The sequence below is a fragment of the Stegostoma tigrinum genome, chromosome 25 (assembly GCF_030684315.1).
Source record: "Stegostoma tigrinum isolate sSteTig4 chromosome 25, sSteTig4.hap1, whole genome shotgun sequence".
Taxonomy (NCBI): Eukaryota; Metazoa; Chordata; class Chondrichthyes; order Orectolobiformes; family Stegostomatidae; genus Stegostoma; species Stegostoma tigrinum.
Genome location: NC_081378.1, coordinates 37,465,857 through 37,477,025, shown reverse-complemented (window position 1 = coordinate 37,477,025; position 11,169 = coordinate 37,465,857).

Below are 11,169 nucleotides of genomic sequence, written 5' to 3'. Positions count from 1 at the left end.
TGTGGTAGCAACATTGAACCATATATTCAGGCTTGGGATTTCCATGTGTACTTTTAGTTCTATATCTCTATAGGTCACATTGAAAGCTGTCATGTCAATAAGGATGTTCTTTACATTTATTTTGAAAGCTTGTGATATAATTTTCTTCCCCAGGTTTACCTTTGATTCTGATGCTTTGACACATATTGTCAGGGCCATCATGAAAGGGATACGGAAGAAAAATAATTAAAACTGCAGTGTAAGGGTGAAACTGTAATGACGTACTAGTATGTTGACATCAAGTAACACTTATGCCAAGGTGATGAGAATAAAAATAAAATATCTGTTATAAAAAGAGAAGTCATTGCAAAAGTTCATGACTTTAACAACCTATCTAAAAAGTTACCTTAGTCTAAATTTCATTGCACTATATAAATGTGTCAATACTATGGCTTTAAGAGATGTGTTTTGCCTGTTTTTTTTGAAGAGAGGCTTTCACACAGAGGCAGAGAGCTGGCTATTTAAACCCAACAGAGTAAACAGTTTGAGGCGCCTCATTTTTTTTTAAACCAAATTCATAAATAACAGGAACAGCCTAAATGGGTGGGTTCAAGCTCCCATGGAATCAGGATTTTTAGTTTTAGTTTTTTCAGAAACAATTGCTAGGGTTTTAATACATTTCTATGTAAAATTTGTCCAAATTCAACATTCTGTTACTCCCATAAATTCGCTAACAATTTTCATGCATTGAAACGATAGAGACTGTGTACATGTACTTTATCTGCCTTTAAAAATAAAAACTATTAACTTCTTTTTTTAAATTGTTGACCAATCTTCCGAAATCCATTGGGTACAGAGTACAGATACATTGTTGGTAATTAAGTACCTAACATGCTGATCTCAAATTGTCTCTTCACTTAAACAACTGCAGTAAGTACATCATTCATGGATAGCTCTTAATGAGCCATGTCAGGCCGAGCTAATCCAACAGAAGTTTTCTTCCTTGGATTTTTAAACGTTATTGTATTAAATAGATGAAAGCATCCTTTTCAATGAAGAAGATAATTTTGCAGACTGATGTTTGTCATTATGGAAGAATACCTGAAGAGTTAGTTTCTGAGAAATGAAACCATGTTACAGCTTGATCACATTATAGCTGAACATCTCAGATTATCAAATTATATTTAAAATCTGCTTTACTGTTGACAGGTGGATGCATGAAGCTGTTACAGAATTTGTCCGATTTATATGTGACCTGAATTTTCTATTTAAAACTTTTATTGTTGCGAACTTTATCTATGTGCTTACATACCCAGAGCCTCTCCTTGTTGCTTATTATGGGGTAAAGGGACAATGCCACCTGTGAGTTGAACTCTAAGGGCCATGCACCCATCATTTCCATTGCTCAGTGTTTGTGCAAATAATCTGACCAACATGTTAATTGTAATACGCAAAACTGCGCCTAGTAGGGTGAAAGCGGAGCACTAAGTGCAGATGGGGACTTTTTGAGGGAACCATGAGACCCTCACGTTATAAGCAAATTCAAAGTATGTTGATCTAATTTATGTCATATTTCCACTGTACATTGCATAAAGACATACAAATATTTATATTAACATCACAAACATTTGGTTCAGAGCAGGTTTGGGGTTCCACATAGATCTCTACTGTTCCTTATTCATATATTTGTATACGTCCAAACCCTGCAGGTACTTCGAAAACACTATTTAAAAGATTTGAATTTCTATAATTCTTTTCACAATCACTGGGTATCTCCACACACTTTACAGTAATGAAATACTTTCGTGTGTATTCACTACTGCAATACAGGAAATGGAGTAGACAATCTCAGTTAGCTGGATGGCTGGCTTATTATGTAAATTGATGCCAATGGCATGGGGTCAATTCCTGCATCAGCTAAGGTTACCACGAAGGAACATCCTTCTCAAGCGTTCCCTTCACCTGTGGTGTGGTGACATTCAGGTTAAACCACTATCATTGTATCTCTCTAATGGAAGAGCAGCACAATGGTAAGACTGTGGCAACTTCTGGAAAATTCCAGTCAACAACCCTGTGATGATGAGGAGGTAGACTATTAAAGTTGAATGTTAGCCAGGACATCAGGAATAGCTGCCCTGATGTCTTATAAATTAGAGCCATGGTATCTTTTATATCCACAAAGCAAATAGGCATTGGTTTAACATCTTGTTCAAAAGACAGCACCTCCAATAACACAGCACCTTTTAATATTGCACTGGAGACCCTACCTTGATTTTCATGGTTAAGCCCTGACGTGGGACTTGAACCCAGTATTATGTGTATCAAAAGCAAACTATCAACTGGGCCATTGCAACATGGCTCATGCAGCAATAAATTGCAGAATTCATGCTCCCATTGGCTCGGTGAGTTAACAATAGGTAACTTAACAAGGAAAAGTAAGACAGCTGCAGGTTTAACTGAATCAATATCAAATAAGTTGAATCTCTGCTAAGGTGACCTGATCATTGGCATCAAAATGCTTATTTAGGGAATGGAGAAAGGAGGAAAAACAATAGTGCAGTGTTTGCCATCCTGGTTGCAATCTAACGGGCCTGCTAGCAATACAATAGAACACAATCAATCTGCTCAAAGTGCACTGCAGATAAACCAACTCCCACTGCAAAGGGCCCAACACTCATCATTGACTCACAAGTGAATAATGGTGTTTGATCAGGAGGGTAAATGGTACTGAAGGAACTGTAACCCTGTGGTATCCAAAATCTTCAGAAGAGGTGGTACAAAAAGTATTAGCAGGGAAAATATAAATCTAATAATCATATTCCAGATGCTGGAAATAAGAAACAGAAACAGAAATTTCTGGAATCTACCTGCCAGCATCCAAACATGGAGAAAAAGTAAATGTTTCCAGTCAATGAACTTTCAGCAGAAGTTTGGACGTGAAAAGTTAATTCTGTTTCTTTCTGCAGACACTGCCATGAGCTAGTGACAATTTCCAGCTTTTTCTCAGAATCACAGAACTGTGACAGTGTGGGAGGCCTGTCATCTTGCACTGGTTGTGTTACCCAATGCCAGTCTCCTGCCTTTTCTCCATGCCCCGTCCACCACTTCCATCTAAATTATTATCCAATGCTCTCTTGCATATCTCTTTTGAACCTGCCTCCACCATATTTCCAGGCAGTGCATTCCATATCCTTAATTATTCCAGTCTTTAATAGAAATACATAAACTAAGGAGACAATAAGTTCTGGTGAGCAGGCCTTCAGAACTGCAAATTAAATACTATCAAAATGTATAGAATCTTCTGTGTCCAATCCAGTCAGGAGCTTCTTAACATTACATGAAGTGATGTATTGATTTCAAAAGTGATGCAGGAAGAGGAGGCGCCTGGGAAAACTGGAGGAAAATGGTCCATTCCGTGCTTCAAGCTGAAGAGATATGCAAACATTTTAATCTTCATTCAAGGCCTCATTTGCTGGATTCTTTTGATGATCGAGGGCAGGGAATTTTCTCCTCCCTTCAGTTGGTGATTTTTCACCACTATTTTCAATTGGATCTTGAGAGCTAATGAACATTTCCTGTGACCAATTAGTCATAGCACTACTTAACTCAGTCCATGGTGAAATACTTTTAATGTTTAGCCCTTCATTGCACTTTCAATTAATAGAATGTTGTGAAATTGTGGAATTAACTGGGATAATAATTTTATTGTCATACCAAACTGCTTCATTGGAAAGCAACAACCTTGATCAGGATTCTATTACACTGAAAGATATTTGTTACTTCTTAGAAAGAACGATAGCAAGGAAAACAAAATTAACAGAGCCAACTTCCTCAATTTGATCAGTTGGCAGTGATGTGATATCCTTATCAGCATATATTAATCTGGAAATAAATGCAAATAAATTATTTTGTCCAAACATTTTAACTGGCAACCATTCCTTCTGATAAAATCATTGATCATGGTTATTGTTGAAAACAAGCCAACATTTGACTTTGATAAAGTAAACAGAGGAGGACATCATATCTATAAAATCAAAAGCTGGTAGAAAAATTAATAATCCCAGAAGGGAGAGATGTACTCTGATTGCAGTATTTAATTTTCTACATCTTAAACAAGTTCAATTAAAGTCTTGGCAAAAAAATATGCAACAGGGAGGTAAATTCCTTCAGAAGCTGTGAAAAATAGGAGCTAGAGTCTATCCACCCCTCATTATTTATTACCATGAGTGACTCCCTTCTTTAACTCCACTTTCAACGAGTACCCTCTTAATTCCCTGAGGCATCTAAATTCTACCTATCTCGATCTTGAATAAACTCAGTGCGAGAGCATCTACAAAACCTATTACCATTCCAACATCATTGTCACAAAAGTCCGAACTATTCTGTCCTAGTAGCAAATCAGGACATTCAATTAATCAACAGAACTCTTCTGGTGCAGTGAAGTCTATTTTTTATTCACTTACGTCAAGTGGGCATCACCTCTCCCAACCTGGTATTATCTCTTCTAACCCTTCTGTCAGTCAGAAGATACAAAAGCTTGAACACTGGCACCAACAAGTTCAAGAACAGCTTCTTCCCTGCTGTTATTAGATTGCTGTATGGACCTCTCGAATTTCAAATCTAATGTTGATCTTGCTTTGTGAACCTCCTGTGCAGCCGAAACCTTGTATACCTCACTCTGTCTGAGCACCCTATGATCTGTATGTGCTTGTTTGCCAAGATCTACCTGTACTGCTTGCAAAACAAACCTTTTCAATGTACTAAGGTACATGCGACAACAATAAATCAAATCAAATCAAATCAAATCACTGGCTGGCCAATGTTTAATGCCTGTCCCTAGTTGCTCTTGAGAAGGTGGTGATAAGCTGCTTTCTTGAACTGTTGCAGACCATTTAATAAGTGTAAACCTTGCCAACAAATAGCAATGCGGGCAAATAAAGGTACTAATGTTCTATTACAAAGGCAGCTAATTGCAAAACATTAATAAAAAGAATACAGGTGACCAACGTCCTCAAATCTTGATTTCAAACCTCATGCAGAGAAAACTGAAATGATAAAACTGCTAAAGTTAATTCAGAGAAAAACAACTTCATAGATTTAAAAATCTGACAAGTATAGTACTTTATTTTGCTAAACAGGCTTCAGAACATTAAAACAAATTATAAAATAATGTGCATAAAATGCTGCAGACCCATAGCAGTTTGTCATTTCTTCTATGATTCAGAAAACCCTTGGCAAATACTTCATTGGTATAATTTTGCCTAACAATATGGTAACTGAACTAGGAAATTATTTGTATAGGTCATAGGATATCTAGGAGGTGCTGATAATAAATGTATAAGCTAACAATAATTTTCAATGGAAATCAGCCCTGAGCAAAATTATCCATACATCCAATGATTCACAATCTGCCCAAAGGACATGTTCACAGAGAGGAAAGAGTTGTGCCTGCAAAGTCAACAAGAAACCTCCTCTAAGTCAAAGCTGAAGGCTCTTGTAAGAGATAATAAGAACTGCAGATGCTGGAGTCAGAGATAACACAGTGTGGAGCTGGAGGAACACAGCAGACCAGGCAGCATCAGAGGAAAGGGAAAGCTGACGTTTCGGTTTGGGATCCTTCTTCAGGAAGGCTCCCATAAGAATTGTGAGCAAAATTACAGATTGCTTTCATCTTTCTCTTTCTTCTGAAACCAACATATTTCTTTCTTTAACAGAAAATGTTGTAAATACTTGTCAGGTATGGCAGCATCTGTAGAAAGTGAACCAAAAATAATGAAAGATCTTTAACCTGAACTCAGTTTCTCTCTTCAACACAACAACAAAAACAAAGTTGCTGGAAAAGCTCTGCAGGTCTGGCAGCATCTGTGAAGGAGAAAACAGAGTTAACCTTTTGGTTCTGATGACCTTTCCTTTCTCTCTTCCCTGATTGTGCCAGTTCTGCTGAGTGTGTTGAGTATTTGCTGTTTCTATTTCAGATTTCCAATATCTGCAATGTATGGTAATTTCTCACACTGAGCCAGACCACAAACCTAGACTGAGCGGGTAGACTTCCTCCGTGCCTCAGTGTTGTTAAAGCTGTGGCCTTCAGCCCTCAAATATCTCCACCTCCTTGAGAAGCATGCCACAGTCAAGCATCCATTCATTTGACATCAAATGGCACACTGCTCATATCAATCTGCTGTAGCAGTGTTTGTAATTTCAAACCTCTCAGGATTTACGTTGCTTTCACTAAACATTCTCTTACTCCACCCACCACTAGTCAGCTCAAAATAAGAAATGAAAATTCAGTTAGAAAACTAAATGTAGGCACACTCTGAACTACCTGCACAGGCTAATTAATGTTAAAAGAAATGGTAATGTAGAGGTAAAGCTGAACTTTTTAGTTATTTGTTTTTTTTTACTTTATACCTAAGATTTTGTATCTAGGCACCATTGTATTTAAGATGGTGCCAGGAATGGTGACTTTGTATGTTTTTCACTGAACTCCTGTGTCCCTGTATGAGTACATACGACAATAAAACATAGTTCACTAATTAACACAACTCCCCCACTATATTGGGTTTTCCTGTGTGATATTCCTACTTCTCTAATGTTGATGTGGAGGATAACAATTGTATGAGAATCATTTAATGTAAGTTAGGAATATATTTGCTCTTTATTTTCTTTAAAAAAAACACATCCTGAAAGTTAATAACAGAAGTTATGTCATTGCTCTCTTACAACAGTTAGTTCTGGTGCAGTGGTGAGAATTTTAGTATGGAGAAATGGGAGACTCTTCACTGAGGTCCAACTGACTATTAGGTTATTCTGGGATAAAAACGATGAACAGTTCTTTCCCATATTTGTGATCAGATTGTTTAAATAGCTCTAGTAGAGTGTTTTATAGTTTGTGCTCTTCTTTTGTGTAATAAACACTTACGTTCTTTTGTTAAAAGTCCACTGGCAGCATCTTTAAAAAACGTCCAGTGACTAACCTCTATGGTAAACAAAAAGAAAAATAAAACTTCCAATTTATCAAGCCAAGTTCTATACTCAGATCTGATGATATTACCTTCATCTGAGATCATGTTGGCAGGAGTGAGAAAGGAAACTGAGAAAGTGATGAAGGGCTAAAGGATGGCCAAAGGGAAGCAGATGAATCAAGAGATGTAAAAACCAAAAGAACTGTGGATGCTGTAAATCACAAACAAAAACAGAAATTTCTGGAAAAGCTCAGCAGGTCTGGCAGCATCTGTGGAGAAAAATCAGAGCTTTTGTTTTGGGATGAGTGACCCTTCCTCACAACTGATGGCTAACCAGGAAAACCTCAGTTTATATGCAGAAGATAGAGTGGGGAAAGCGGTAAAGAGTAAACAATAAGTGAGGATAGAGCCCAATGAGACAGAAGAACAGTTGGACAGTCAAAGGAGTGGATGACGAGTAGGCATCTGTTCCAATGATGGCAACTTGGACAAGGGAGTCTCTGAAATGTCCACTTTCTTCCTCGACCCAGGATTCTCACCACAATTGTTGACAGGGTTCTCAGCCGGGTCCAACAAATCTCCTGCATTTTGGCTCTCCCACCCCCCCACTTCTCCTGCAACAGCAATACGGTTCCCCTTGTCCTCATCTACCATCCCACCAGTCTCCACATCCAGAGGATTTTTAGCCACCATTTCCACCAACTCCAGTGAGATGTCACCATGTGACACATATTCCCCTCCCCTCTCTTGTCCACCTTCCACAGGGACTGTTACCTCCAGGATGCCCCCTTCCACACTTCCTTCGCTCCCACAGCCTCACAACACATTCCTCTGCAATGACAGAGGGTGTAATGCTTTCCCATTTACTTTCTCCCCTCTTAATATCCAAGGGCCCAAGCATACCTTCTAGGTCAAGCAATGCTTCACCTGCACTTCCCACCATCTAGACTACTGCATTTGCTGTTCACAATGTGGTCTCCTCTACACCGGGGAAACAAAGCGGCCACTCAGTCAACGCTTCGCAGAACATCTATGTCCTGCTTGCAAAAGTGACCGAGTTTCTCATTGCCTGCCATTTTAATACTTCACCCTGTTCACTGGCCAACATCCCTGCGTCAGTGCTCCAGTGAAGCTCAGCACAAGCTGGAAGAACAGCATCTCATTTGCCACTTGGGGATCCTACAGCCTTCTGGACTTAACATCAAGGTCAATAACTTTAGGGCTTGAGCTCCTTCCCATGTCCTTCAGCCATCCCCACACACCAGGCCTTGTTATCACATAGTAGCTAACAATGGATCGTGTGTATTAGCAGACTAACAGTTTACATTAATAGCTATTCATACTCCTAGTCAAATTGTTATCCACTCCCTTGTCTCACCAACTGTTCTTCTCTCTCTTTGGGCTCTATTGCCACCTATCATTTACTGTTTATCCCCTACCCCACCCCCTTAAACTCAACTACCCCCCCACCACTCATCTTCGACATACAAACCAAAATTTTTCCAGCTAGCATCAGTTCTGAGGAAGGGTCACTTGACCCAAAACTTTAATTCTGATTTCTCTCACAGGTGCTGCTAGCTCTGCTGAGCTTTTCCAGTAATTTCGGTTTTTGCAGGAAGAGATGTGTAGGTGCAGCAGAATGCAGATTTTGAAACTATGTGTTTAGTTGTACAACTGCAGAAGAGCTTAAGCAGAAGTTGCGCTTGGTGGAAGTCCATATTGAAATTAATTCAGATTCATTACCAATAGTTTCAAGAACTGCATTTACAACAATGATACAACCCACCGGTAATAAATCTCATGGCATTAAATATCACTGAAGCCTTTGTGAAAAAAAAACAGAAACATTTTGCTAACCATTATACTTCAAAACACAATCTTATAAATCTAATCGTTTTAAGTGTGCTTAAAAAGCAAGTTAGTACTTATATGTAGTTTAGGTTTAACACAGTTTTTTTAAATACATATAAATAGGATGTTTTTTGTGTAAAGATAAAGATTACTACAGTTCATTACTGCATAATCAATGATTATGAAAAAAGAATAGCATGCATGGGGCAATCAGCAAAACTTGAAGTCAATCTTTCATCATAACCAGAGTTTCACATTGCCAAATATATTGTTCCCTCAGCTTCATTATAGTCATAAATTATACTTCTTTATTTCCACATAATCTATAAATTTTATTTCCGTGTTAAGCCCAGGCGATTAAAGAATTGAAAATTAATTATAGGTTGAGGAACTAAATTCAGATTCATAGTTAATGATCACTAAGAATCCAATTTAACTGAACGTTCTCTCAATGCTTGACTAGTTACACCATAAATCTCCCTGATTTCCGTCTGTGTCGTCATCTGTAACACTCAAGGTCACCTTTAGCGTATAAGATATTTGGCTAGAAAGGTAATACATAACAACATCTAATAAGCTGCAAAATTAATGAACAAAAGTTCTATCCATAGACCAATGAGGCTTCTTTATAGACTTTGAAAAATTAATTAGTGTCGCATCTGATATTTTTGTTACATTTGGCAATTAATCAATCAATGGAGTAAAAGTTGGAATCTCATCTCTCCAGTGTCATATTAAACAAGTTTTTATATTAGGCTTGTGGACTTTATTCCCAGGCAATCAAAGGATGATCGAGAAAATCCTGCTAACTCTTCATGATATTTTTCAACATTTTCCTGTAATGACTGGCTAACGATATGTTCAACACGTTGCTGTGTACCCATCACGCATCTTCTGCAAAGTTTCCTTTGAATAGCTGACATTATCATTTCAAAGTCAGTCCAGGAGTGTGCCAACCTTTTCACGGGTTGCCTTCAAAATTTTGTTAGAAGACCCTTGGATCATCCCTGTAATCATTCTTTGCCGAGTAGAAAGTGCACAGTATTGAAGTAGCAACAACGTCTATACCATGTGAACTGGATTCACTAACTGACCTTCACAGCACTCATGCTCAGACCTCCAAACATATTGAGCACATTTCAATTCAATGTAAGAAAGAGCCCAACACTGGATCCCTGCCTTGACAGATGTTATCATACACATTTGGTTTTGTTGGGTGAAATGAAAACAATTTGCAGTTGGAATGTGGCATATACCACATATTAGTGTCAGAAATTAGGAGATGCAGACACTGCACCTGGAAATCCAGCCTAAAGTTTGACATTTGTTTGTGAGAGAATGTACAATAAATAGACATGCACAGCAATGATGTACATTCCCTTGCAGATTAAAATTCCTTTGTTGAAATGGTAAAATTATGATCAATTAGCAAAGTGAAAAAAAGGGCTAAAAGACTTGCATTGGTGTGAAGGTACTATTATGGCTTAAATTGGAAGTGTTTTAAAATATCTGTAAAGGAAACCAAGAAATTGCTGACAAGGCAAGAAAAAAAACAATATGAGAGTGAATTATCAAGAAATACAGAAACAGGTTATAAGAGCTTTCCTAAGTGTGTGAAAATGACAAGATTAGCAAAAGTAAATATAGGTCCCTTCAACAGCTGAGACAGGAAATATTATATTGGGGAATAACCAAATGAAAAAGATACTGAACAAATACTTTGTTTTTACAGTACAGGTATTCATTCATTAATGCAATAGTTGCGTTCTTGCATGACCTTCTGTTATACAACATTACGTTTTAGAAAAGCATCATAGAAAATCTTGTTATAGGGAAATTGCTATACTATATAGCAGAAAGTTTGCGTTATTCAAACAACGTCCACTGTTCATCAATCACATTACAGCCAATTCACAGTAACGAAACACACCTTATAGCGAAACTACCTGTAGACTCCATAAAAGTTATACCAGAAAAGGTGGGAATGAGGATGTCATGAAAATAAGAATCTTAAAGCAGCTAATATCAGTAAAAGGAAAATACTGGAGAAATTAATGAGAGGAACAGCCAACAGATTCCCGACATCAGACAAAGCAATCCCTGCACCAACACTGCGTGCATCTCTTTCGATTCCTAGAATTCTCTAGTTTCCAGAACAGTTCCCACATGTTGAAATGTCACAGACATACCATAATGTCACAAATCAGAAGTGGGGGGGGGGGGGGTGCGGAAGTAAAACAGGGAGCTAACGGATCATTAATCTGACATCAATTATCGAAAAAAAACTGTTATCTGTTATTAGCAATGTGATAATAGGCTACTTGTAAAATCAAAAAAATGAATGAATGATTTTATTGTCACATATCTTGAAGACACA